The following is a 13,404-nucleotide window of genomic DNA, read 5'->3' as shown; positions in this document are numbered from 1 at the left end:
CATTACGCCATTTAGCGATCAGGTTAATACTTTTTTTTTATTGATAGATCGGGCGATTCTGAACGCGGCGATACCAAATATGTGTAGGTTGGGTTTTTTTTTTATTGATTTATTTTGATTGGGGCGAAAGGGGGGTGATTTAAACTTTTATATTTTTTTTATTTTTTTCACATTTTTAAAAACTTTTTTTTTTTACTTTTGCCATGCTTCTATAGCCTCCATGGGAGGCTAGAAGCAGGCACAGCCCGATCGGCTCTGCTACATAACAGCGATCATCAGATCGCTGTTATGTAGCTAAAATGCAGGTGTGCTGTGAGCGCCGACCACAGGGGGGCGCTCACAGCACGCCAGCATCAGTAACCATAGAGGTCTCCAGGACCTCTATGGCTACAATGTGCAAGCATCGCCGACCCCCGATCATGTGACGGGGGTCGGCGATGCGCTCATATCCGGCCGCACGGCCGGATGCGGTAGTTAAATGCCGCTGTCTGCGTTTGACAGCGGCATTTAACTAGTTAATAGGCGCGTGCAGATCGCGATTCTGCACGCGCCTATTGCGGGGACATGTCAGCTGTTCATAACAGCTGACATGTCCCGGCTTTGATGTGCGCTCACCGCCGGAGCGCACATCAAAGCGGGGGTCCCGACATGTGACGTACTATCCCGTCACATGTCGGGAAGGGGTTAAACATCTAAAAATTGGGAAAGCACCAGGCCCAGACAGGCTAACTGCTTTATACTATAAAAAGTTTTCAAAAATTCTATCCAAATACATTCACACTTACTGTAATGACATGTTGAAAGGTCAGACAATGCCCCCAGAATTTTACACAGCTCATATATCAGTCATCCTGAAACCAAAAAAAGACCCGTTACTCACAAAAAATTATAGGCCCATATCTTTATTAAATCTAGACCTTAAAATCTTTTCAGCTATTATAGCAGACAGAATTAATAAATGCCTCCCTAGCCTTATCCATAAGGATCAAGTAGGATTTATCCCAACAAGACAAGCCCCGGATAACATTCGTAAGAATCTTATCATAATCCATACTGCTAATAAATGTAAAACCCCTTTAATTTTACTAGCCTTGGATATAAAAAAGGAGTTTGACTCTGTAGGATGGCCATATATGTTTAATATAGTGGGAATATCACAATTAGTTAACTCTCTCAAACTTCTTTACAATAACCCGGTAGCTAATTTAAAACTACCCTTAACCTCTCCAGAGCTGATAGCCATTAACAGAGGAACGAGACAAGGATGCCCACTGTCTCCTGCCCTATTTGCTATGGTTATGGAACCATTAGCTCAAAAAATACGTTTGCATCCAGACATTAGATACCAGACGATTGGTAAACACGAATACAAGGTCAGCTTGTTTGCTGATGACCTCTTACTAACATTGACAAACCCTAATGTATCCCTACCAAACCTATTAAATACCCTTAAACATTTTGAGGGGATATCGTGTTTAAAGGTTAATGTTGACAAATCAGAGATCATGTTTCTGAATACCCCCCCACAGTTCAAAACATAATCCTAAATAATTTCCAATTTCAACATGCAAAACAATACATCACCTATCTAGGAATTAACCTTACTCCCACCAAAAATACTTTATTTAAATACAATTACACCACTCTATTAGAAAAGTTCACACAAGCTTTATCACATTGGTCCACCCCGTCGCTCTCCTTTTTAGGCAGAATTCACTCAATAAAAATGGTAACATTACCCCAATTTTTATATCTATTTCGCTCCCTACCAATTACATTACCTTCACTGACACTCAAAACAATAAATTCACAAATATTACATTTCATTTGGAACAAAAAAAAATCACGCATTTCCCAACAAATTCTATTTAGACACAAACGACAAGGAGGAGTCTCCTTACCGAATTTTTCCCTATACTACAAAGCAGGTCAAATAGCTCAACTAGCAGCAGTGACTGCTGAGCAACATGCACCCATCTGGTCTCAGATAGAAAGCTCCCATATAACGCCCTACTCCTTGGAGAGTCTTATCGAGGCCTCCGGACCACTGCCAAAAGATTTACATTTACATTCACCTTATACATCCCATTCATTACATATCTGGAGAGCTAATAGATTTCAATTTTCACTCCAATCCCAACCCTCACCACTTTTAGAATTATTTGACAATCCCATGTTTCCTTCCGGTGTGGCTTCAAAAAATCATACTTGTTGGAAACAAAACAAATTAACTAGGTTACAACATTTAATATCACATTTTCAACTAAGGTCGAAACAGGACTTGATCACAAAATATCACATACCAACCTTGGAAAACTTCAGACTTGAACAAATCTTTAATTTCCCGCATACCATATTAACTAACGCACCAAACCCAAAACCTACAAGCTTCTAATTAAAATGTTTATATGACCCATTGGGAAACGGCCTTATATCATATCTATATTCTACATTCAATCAATCCAGAAATGACTCAAGACTTAAGGTCATGGAACAATGGGAGAATGACTTACGAGTTACCCTCACACCTCAAAGATGGTTTAAATGTTATGAAAATATATTGAAAGGAAGTCACCAAATCTCATTAACTGAGACATCTCTTAAACTATTCCATAGAATACACTGCATTCCTAGCTTTTTACATAACATTTATCATAGAATCCCTAACGAATGCTTTAGAGCAGAGGTGTCAAACTGCATTCCTCGAGGGCCTCAAACCATGAGTGTTTTCAAGATTTCCTTAGCATTCCACAAGGTGCTGGAATCATTCTGTGCAGGTGATTAATTTATCACCTGTGCAATACAAGGAAATCCTGAAAACATGACCTGTTTGCGGCCCTCGAGGAATGCAGTTTGACACCTCTGCTTTAGAGGATGCACGGATGAGGGAGATACACTCCACATTTGGTGGACGTGTCCAATAGTGAAATCTCTTTGGAAAGATGTGGCAAAGTTCTAAAAAAAAGAACTGCTTCTGTCACTGATAGTCTTACTCTTGGGAGACAGACCGGTTCATGCTGATAACAGAACTTGTCGTCTAATTGATTTTATTACTATGGCCACCAGAAACCATATCGCAAGTCAATGGAAAAAAAATACGTTGTCATTTATACAAGTGAGGAGACGGACAGACCTACTAATGCTATACTAGAAAATCGAGGCTACTAAATCTGATACTATTGATACTTTCGAGAGCATTTGGGATCCCTGGATCCAAGCGCACAATGATGACAATTTTTCCAGGGCAATGTCCCTCGCCATTTAACATATAACAGTGCCCTAACGTTTGGATTTCTGCAGTTTATTGGTATATCTGACCTAAGTACTCATGTCAGCTTATCTCTTGTCACTAACACTCAAAACCTCTGATCCCCCCTTTGTTTTTGTTTTTTTCTCTCTCCCCCCCACTAATCTGAATATGACTAAATTAAGACTGTTGTTTATCAGATACTCAGATGCTTGCAATTAAGTTTACACTATCAAGGATATTGTAATGTACTTCACTGCTTATGAACCTGTTATATATTTCCCCCTGCGAGGGGATCCTTGATTCTTATGATTTATGAGTCTCATGTTAAAAGATGTTTTCTGAAATAAAAACCGTTGAAACTAAAATAGAAATTAGTATTTCAAGAGTCAATAATGTTGCTGAACCAGAGATTGTTACAGCCATAATTATGTCTTTGCACTTCATAATCACATCTGAGTAAACTACCTGTGAAGAAACCAGATTGTATCTTAATTACCCAGACAGCTACGTTTTTGCGAACCAATAAGAACTGAATTTTCATCTGTATATTGGCTTGTGCATTTAAGTGTTTATGTCTGGTGGTTCAAGAGGACAGACTTGCAGACTGATACCATTTAACATACATTGTAAGTCTGTAGTGGTGACTGTACATTGAGTGTGTTGGGCTTTGTTTATTGATATGTGCTTATATGCTAATAGTGCTACTTAATCCCATCACCATTGTTTGCCTTATCTTGATGTTGGACTGGGAGACCCTGGGTGATTCTGGGAGTGGCTTACATGCCTTGGGCATAGAAAGACTCAGAGATTACATCCTGGAGACTGAAGTAACACAGAGCTATCAGCCAGTCATTCTGCAAAACCACGCTACAGACGGAAGAAAGGACTGCAGCCAATTCGTCATGGCACCATCACGAGGGACACTGATCTAGGATTGTATGGGATACAGGTAAAAAAGACCCAAAATGGAAGAAAACAACACATACAACAACTTCCTCCGCATGCTCACAACCCAAGTGGGGGAGACTACCCGGAGGATACGTTTAGTATAATGGGGACACTCCTATAACCGATATAATAAAGCAAAAAGAAAGCGGAGTTGCATGTCCAAAAACATTTAAATATTTTATTAAATTACAAAAAACTAGTTTAACCAATAATTTCCAAATACATAAAAAATACGTATAACGATAAAAATATCAAGCATTAGAAGAGTAGGGGTAGCACAGACCAGAAAACGGTGCGGGAATCGGTCAGATGCCAAATGTCAAGAAAGCTCACTTGCATTGTGCATAGTATAACATAGGTACAGAAGTGGGGGGCATATAATAGAGTATATATCAGATAGCAAGAGCCCTGTACACAGACTCATATCTCACATGTCAGAACCGTAAGCCCTCCCCCCGGACTCTTACCTATCACCACCCCCTGAGGAAGCAAGCTGACGCGAAACGTGCGTTGGGGCAGCGGTGTGGCTTGGTCGTGGTGCTAATTCATAGGTAAGAGTCCGGGGGGAGGGCTTACGGTTCTGACATGTGAGATATGAGTCTGTGTACAGGGCTCTTGCTATCTGATATATACTCTATTATATGCCCCCCACTTCTGTACCTATGTTATACTATGCACAATGCAAGTGAGCTTTCTTGACATTTGGCATCTGACCGATTCCCGCACCGTTTTCTGGTCTGTGCTACCCCTACTCTTCTAATGCTTGATATTTTTATCGTTATACGTATTTTTTATGTATTTGGAAATTATTGGTTAAACTAGTTTTTTGTAATTTAATAAAATATTTAAATGTTTTTGGACATGCAACTCCGCTTTCTTTTTGCTTTATTCTATGGGATACAGCCTGGGGGTTTTCGGCTCTGGTTGGAGGGACGCAGATCTGATCCAGTGACCATCTCTGCACCATGGATATGTCTGGAGAAAGCCAGGGTTGGGACCCGCTGGTCGCCTGGTTCCATGGAGGTGGTCAGATAAGCCAGGTGGTGACTCTCGTGGCAACAGGCTTTGGTCCTTGTATGGACTCTATGGACTTTTCTTGGTCATCTCCCTACGCTTGTCGTTACCCCTTCTCTGTGCGTTCATCCACAGATGGAGTAGCGACCCTGGGAGCTCTGACATCATGTCATACTGGAAATACATGGAGACGCAGTGATATTTTATATGCGCCCATGTGACCCTGGGAGCCCTGACATCGTGTCATACTGGAAAGACGTGGAGACGCAGTGATATTTTATATGCGCCCATGTAACCAAACAATTCCAGCCATGGTGAGATTGTTCTGTTTGCTATTGTGTGTTGTGGTTCAATAAAGTATTGCCACACTGTTTTACCTTAACCCTGTGTTGTCTGTGTAGTGCATTGCCCATGGGGAGATAGAGCGGGCGTTCAGTGGTATGAGCCGTGGTCCATGCAGTCTTGCTAAAGACAGCCGGGCCAGCGGACGAGAGCACCCACTGACCCCGTTGCGTTACACTACCCCTACCAACAAATTTAAGGCACCTTACAATTTGAGAAACCTTGATCTAGCAATACAAGAATTAAGTCCTCCATATACAGTACAGAGCAAAAGTTTGGACACACCTTCTCATTTAAAGATTTTTCCGTATTTTCATGACTATGAAAATTGTAAATTCACACTGAAGGCATCAAAACTATGAATTAACACATATATATACTTAACAAAAAAGTGTGAAACAACTGAAAATATGTCTTATATTCTAGGTTCTTCAAAGTACCCACCTTTTGCTTTGATGATTTGCTTTGCACACTTTTGGCATTCTCTTGGTGAGCTTCAAGAGGTAGTCACCGCAATTAGTCTTCCAACAATCTTGAAGGAGTTCCCAGAGATGCTTAGCACTTGTTGGCCCTTTTGCCTTCACTCTGCGGTCCAGCTCACCCCAAACCATCTCAACCGGGTTCAGGTCTGGTGACTGTGGAGGCCAGGTCATCTGGCGTAGCACCCCGTCACTCTCCTTCTTGGTCAAATAGCCCTTACACAGCCTGGATTATAATATAATCCATAATTATATCTTTGCACTTCATAATCACATCTAGATAAACTACCCCACGAACAAATTTAAGGCACCTTTCAATTTGAGAAACCTTGATCTAGCAATACAAGAATTAAGTCCTCCATATATAGTACAGAGCAAAAGTTTGGACACACCTTCTCATTTAAAGATTTTTCCATATTTTCATGACTATTAAAATTGCAAATTCACACTGAAGGCATCAAAACTATGAATTAGCACATGTGGAATTATATACTGAACAAAAAAGTGTGAAACAACTGAAAATATGTCTTACATTCTAGGTTCTTCAAAGTAGCCACCTTTTGCTTTGATGATTGCTTTGCACACTCTTAGCATTCTCTTGATGAGCTTCAAGAGGTAGTCACCGGGAAAGGTCTTCCAACAATCTTGAAGGAGTTCCCAGAGATGCTTAGCACTTGTTGGCTCTTTTGCCTTCACTCTGCGGTCCAACTCATCCCAAACCATCTCGATTGGGTTCAGGTCTGGTGACTCTGGAGGCCAGGTCATCTGGCGTAGCACCCCATCACTCTCCTTCTTGGTCAAATAGCCCTTACACAGCCTGGAGGTGTGTTTGGGGTCATTGTCCTGTTGAAAAATTAATGATGGTCCAACTAAACGCAAACCGGATGGATTAGCATGCCACTGCAAGATGCTGTGGTAGCCATGCTGGTTCAGTATGCCTTCAATTTTGAATAAATCCCCAACAGTGTCATCAGCAAAGCACCCCCACACCATCACACCTCTTCCTCCATGCTTCACGGTGGGAACCAGGCATGTAGAGTCCATCCGTTCACCTTTTCTGCGTCACACAAAGACACGGTGGTTGGAACCAAAGATCTCAAATTTGGACTCATCAGACCAAAGCACAGATTTCCACTGGTCTAATGTCCATTCCTTGTGTTCTTTAGCCCAAACAAGTCTCTTCTGCTTGTTGCCTGTCCTTAGCAGTGGTTTCCCAGCAGCTATTTTACCATGAAGGCCTGCTGCACAAAGTCTCCTCTTAACAGTTGTAGATATGTGTCAATCCTCCTCCACGTAGCACACCAATGCTGCCCGTTTACCCCTGGAACCTATTTTACAGTGCATAGAGCATATTTTTTTATTTTATTTAATATTAATAAAGCCATGATGGACTACGCTGTACCACGCTATGAGCTACCCAGTCGACAATTCTTTTGCGAGAAAAGCCATCCCACCCCTCCACCAGAATGTAAAAGACCGCATTGTCCATGCACTCTGTCAATCTGTGATATCCAAAGATACACCTGACAACAGACACATGGACCTGTTGGCATGGCCACGGAAGGTTACGTGTCCTTTGTGGCGCAATGGGTTAATGTATTGGATGCATGGTCCACACAGGGGACAGCCTGGTAAGTCTGTCTGCAGTCCCTAATTCAAGTTGTCCTCAAATGAATAAAGCTGAGCTTCCACCTTCTGCCTCTCATTAACTGCTGTTTTTTTAAAATAAAAATGGTGTTTAGGGCCTACTTACGGTGTCTGGCTGCCCCTGCCCGGTGTTGTCCTCCACTAAACAAAGCTGAGCTTCCACCTTCAGGCTTTCGGCCTATAGTATCAGATATTAAACTGCTTTTGGCCTTCAACTTTGGTTCCGGCCTACTAACGGTGTCTGCCCCTGCCTGGTGTTGTCCTCCACTAAACAAAGCTGAGCTTCCACTTTCTGCCTCTCATTAAGTGATGTTTTTTAAAAGTAAAAATGGTGTTTAGGGCCTACTTACGGTGTCTGGCTGCCCCTGCCCGGTGTTGTCCTCCACTAAACAAAGCTGAGCTTCAACCTTCTGCCTCTCATTAACTGGTGTTTTTTTTAAAATAAAATGGTGGTTCCGGCCTACTAACGGTTTCTGCCTCTGCCTGGTGTTGTCCTCAACTGAATACAGCTGAGCTTCCACCTTCTGCCTCTCATTAACTGGTGTTTTTTTAAAAATAAAATGGTGGTTCCGGCCTACTAACGGTTTCTGCCTCTGCCTGGTGTTGTCCTCAACTGAATACAGCTGAGCTTCAACCTTCTGCCTCTCATTAACTGGTGTTTTTTTAAAAATAAAATGGTGGTTCCGGCCTACTAACGGTTTCTGCCTCTGCCTGGTGTTGTCCTCAACTGAATACAGCTGAGCTTCTACCTTCTGCCTCTCATTAACTGGTGTTTTTTTTTAAATAAAATGGTGGTTCCGGCCTACTAACGGTTTCTGCCTCTGCCTGGTGTTGTCCTCAACTGAATACAGCTGAGCTTCAACCTTCTGCCTCTCATTAACTGGTGTTTTTTTAAAAATAAAATGGTGGTTCCGGCCTACTAACGGTTTCTGCCTCTGCCTGGTGTTGTCCTCAACTGAATACAGCTGAGCTTCTACCTTCTGCCTCTCATTAACTGGTGTTATTTTAAAAATAAAATGGTGGTTCCGGCCTACTAACGGTTTCTGCCTCTGCCTGGTGTTGTCCTCAACTGAATACAGCTGAGCTTCCACCTTCTGCCTCTCATTAACTGGTGTTTTTTTAAAAATAAAATGGTGGTTCCGGCCTACTAACGGTTTCTGCCTCTGCCTGGTGTTGTCCTCAACTGAATACAGCTGAGCTTCTACCTTCTGCCTCTCATTAACTGGTGTTATTTTAAAAATAAAATGGTGGTTCCGGCCTACTAACGGTTTCTGCCTCTGTCTGGTGTTGTCCTCAACTGAATACAGCTGAGCTTCTACCTTCTGGCTTTTATTAACTGCTGTTTTTGTAAAGATTGGTGGTTCCGGCCTACTAACGGTTTCTGCCCTTCCCTGGTGTTGTCCTCAACTGAATACAGCTGAGCTTCAACCTTCTGCCTCTCATTAACTGGTGTTTTTTTAAAAATAAAATGGTGGTTCCGGCCTACTAACGGTTTCTGCCTCTGCCTGGTGTTGTCCTCAACTGAATACAGCTGAGCTTCTACCTTCTGGCTTTTATTAACTGCTGTTTTTGTAAAGATTGGTGGTTCCGGCCTACTAACGGTTTCTGCCCCTCCCTGGTGTTGTCCTCAACTGAATACAGCTGAGCTTCCACCTTCTGCCTCTCATTAACTGGTGTTTTTTTAAAAATAAAATGGTGGTTCCGGCCTACTAACGGATTCTGCCTCTGCCTGGTGTTGTCCTCAACTGAATACAGCTGAGCTTCAACCTTCTGCCTCTCATTAACTGGTGTTTTTTTTAAAATAAAATGGTGGTTCCGGCCTACTAACGGTTTCTGCCTCTGCCTGGTGTTGTCCTCAACTGAATACAGCTGAGCTTCAACCTTCTGCCTCTCATTAACTGGTGTTTTTTTTAAAATAAAATGGTGGTTCCGGCCTACTAACGGTTTCTGCCTCTGCCTGGTGTTGTCCTCAACTGAATACAGCTGAGCTTCAACCTTCTGCCTCTCATTAACTGGTGTTTTTTTAAAAATAAAATGGTGGTTCCGGCCTACTAACGGTTTCTGCCTCTGCCTGGTGTTGTCCTCAACTGAATACAGCTGAGCTTCTACCTTCTGGCTTTTATTAACTGCTGTTTTTGTAAAGATTGGTGGTTCCGGCCTACTAACGGTTTCTGCCCCTCCCTGGTGTTGTCATCAACTGAATACAGCTGAGCTTCCACCTTCTGCCTCTCATTAACTGGTGTTTTTTTAAAAATAAAATGGTGGTTCCGGCCTACTAACGGTTTCTGCCTCTGCCTGGTGTTGTCCTCAACTGAATACAGCTGAGCTTCAACCTTCTGCCTCTCATTAACTGGTGTTTTTTTTAAAAATAAAATGGTGGTTCCGGCCTACTAATGGTTTCTGCCTCTGCCTGGTGTTGTCCTCAACTGAATACAGCTGAGCTTCAACCTTCTGCCTCTCATTAACTGGTGTTTTTTTAAAAATAAAATGGTGGTTCCGGCCTACTAACGGTTTCTGCCTCTGCCTGGTGTTGTCCTCAACTGAATACAGCTGAGCTTCCACCTTCTGCCTCTCATTAACTGGTGTTTTTTTAAAAATAAAATGGTGGTTCCGGCCTACTAACGGTTTCTGCCCCTCCCTGGTGTTGCCCTCAACTGAATACAGCTGAGCTTCCACCTTCTGCCTCTCATTAACTGGTGTTTTTTTAAAAATAAAATGGTGGTTCCGGCCTACTAACGGTTTCTGCCTCTGCCTGGTGTTGTCCTCAACTGAATACAGCTGAGCTTCCACCTTCTGCCTCTCATTAACTGGTGTTTTTTTAAAAATAAAATGGTGGTTCCGGCCTACTAACGGTTTCTGCCCCTCCCTGGTGTTGCCCTCAACTGAATACAGCTGAGCTTCCACCTTCTGCCTCTCATTAACTGGTGTTTTTTTAAAAATAAAATGGTGGTTCCGGCCTACTAACGGTTTCTGCCTCTGCCTGGTGTTGTCCTCAACTGAATACAGCTGAGCTTCAACCTTCTGCCTCTCATTAACTGGTGTTTTTTTAAAAATAAAATGGTGGTTCCGGCCTACTAACGGTTTCTGCCTCTGCCTGGTGTTGTCCTCAACTGAATACAGCTGAGCTTCAACATTCTGCCTCTCATTAACTGGTGTTTTTTTAAAAATAAAATGGTGGTTCCGGCCTACTAACGGTTTCTGCCTCTGCCTGGTGTTGTCCTCAACTGAATACAGCTGAGCTTCTACCTTCTGCCTCTCATTAACTGGTGTTATTTTAAAAACAAAATGGTGTTTAGGGCCTACTTACGGTGTCTGCCCCTGCCTGGTGTTTCCCTCAACTGAATACAGCTGAGCTTCAACCTTCTGCCTCTCATTAACTGGTGTTATTTTAAAAACAAAATGGTGTTTAGGGCCTACTTACGGTGTCTGCCCCTGCCTGGTGTTGCCCTCAACTGAATACAGCTGAGCTTCAACCTTCTGCCTCTCATTAACTAGTGTTTTTTTAAAAACAAAATGGTGGTTCCGGCCTACTAACAGTTTCTGCCGCTCCCTGGTGTTGCCCTCAACTGTATAAAGCTGAGCTTCAGTATTTAGGCTTTTGGCCTATAGTAGCAGATATTAAACTGCATTTGGCCTACTAGTGTGGTTAGGCCCTTAAAACAGTGTCTGCTGCTCCTGGGTTTGCTACTCCACTGAACAAAGCAATGCCGCCTGTTTAGTCCTGTTACCAATTTTGAACTGCATTTAGCCTACTTTATTCTTTGGCCCTATATCTGTGTTTCCTCCTCATCCTGCCCATTGCCCAGCCACTGCTAGATGAGTCTGCCGGTACATTGACCTAGACCACTACATTCCCCTTGCACTCTACACAGCCAGAATCTGACCCTGCTGAAAGTAAGGTTCCCCTTCCCGCATGTTATACCACCTTACACAGGGACAAAGAGGAAGGTGCAGATGAAAGTGCAGGTTCCTTCATCAGGTGGGGGGGGCATACTCGTTGGCGACGTCACTGGCACAGGGCCCCTCAGAGTACGCAAAAGTGTCGCTGCTGGTGGGAGGCGCCCCCGCCATGCAAACACACCGCCGTACTTTGAGGGGCCATGTGCCAGTGGCAATGCGAACGAGTGGGCCCCCCTGCTTGCTCAGGATCACAGCACTTGCAACGCTGAAATACTTACCTCTCCCTGCTCCACCGCCGTGACGTAGTCCACGTTTCCTGGGCCCACTAAAGGCTTGAACCAGCCCTACCCCCCACAACTTTAGCCAAATGACCCCCAATTTCCTATGCCCAACTATTATTATAAAGTTAATTAAGATTGACAAGCTTGAGAAACAAGAATGGATGTTTTTGGCATTAAAATGGGCACTCTAGGTGTTTTCCTGCCCTCCACTCACTGACGACTATGCTTCCCCATTGACTTGCATTGGGTTTCGTGTTTCGGTCGATCCCGACTTTTAGCGATAATCGGCCGACTGCACTCGACTCGACTCTGGACAAAGTCGGGTTTCACAAAACCCGACTCGATCTTAAAAAAATGAAAGTCGCTCAACCCTAGAAAAGACAATTGCATTCTGTAGTCAATGGACTGATTTAGAATAAATCAACGTAGGGAAAATTTGCGATGGAACGGTAAGTTTTCCACTGAAGTCACCTTGTTTTTGTGAAACCACATCAATTGGCAAGTGCAAGGCATACTTATATGCTAACTAAACCTTTCCGCTAAAAACATGTTTTACACAGATTAAGTCTCTTACATCATTTCAGGGCAGAGCTAATCTGGGGCTTTCTCTTTTATCAGTTGTAACAATCCAAGATTTAAACAGATAACATGTTACGTAAAACAATCTTTATGATGAACACTTATCTTGTTGGCTTCGTTCTGCTGATTTCATTACAGGTTTCTGGTAAGTCTTTATTATTTTTCTATTTTATTTTGAAATCAGATAATATAATATAAAGATGGATTCTGGTTCAATGTGAAGTTAGTCGACTAATTGATATTAATTAGTAGTAATCTTAAAATGTACACTTCGGAAAAGGACTATTTGTGACAAGTTTAGTAGATCGTAAGCTTTATGAAGCACATCCGGTGCAAATATGTTTGTTGTGTGTGTATATGTGTACATATAGGTATGGTTTTTTTTAATTAATTAATTGACTAACCAGATACAAAATACATTTTTGCCTTTTTGTCTCAAATAAACTGTAATGTAGTATAAAATAAATTAAAAACATGTAAATTCAGTGAAATATTACAGATAATCCAAAACTATTTAAACACTTGTTAGAACAATATAAACAAAACCATTTGCAGTCTGCCATATTAGTTACTTTGTATGTTTAGTTTAGATTTGTATTGCTTTTATTTGTACTGTATGATATGCATATATTTAACATTGATTCTAGAAGGGATTTAATTTAATTAATGGGAGCTTCCATCCGTGATTTAAAAACAACAAAAAATCTGTTAAAAATGAATAAAAAAAATTATTTTAAATTGTAAGCTTGCGAGCAGGGCCCGTACTCCTAATGTGAATGTTTAAAATGTCTTATATTGTATTGAATTTAATGTCTGTACATGTCCCCACTCAATTGTAAAGTGCTGCAGAATATTTTGGTGCTATATAAAATAAAATTATCATTACTATTACTATTATTATTCAGTTTCTGACCCCCACTGCTTCATCTCTAACACTGGAATTGCCATGTGAGCCCTGTATCAA

Source organism: Ranitomeya variabilis, chromosome 7, assembly GCF_051348905.1.
Source record: "Ranitomeya variabilis isolate aRanVar5 chromosome 7, aRanVar5.hap1, whole genome shotgun sequence".
NCBI classification, from domain to species: Eukaryota; Metazoa; Chordata; class Amphibia; order Anura; family Dendrobatidae; genus Ranitomeya; species Ranitomeya variabilis.
This window is presented reverse-complemented; position numbering follows the sequence as displayed.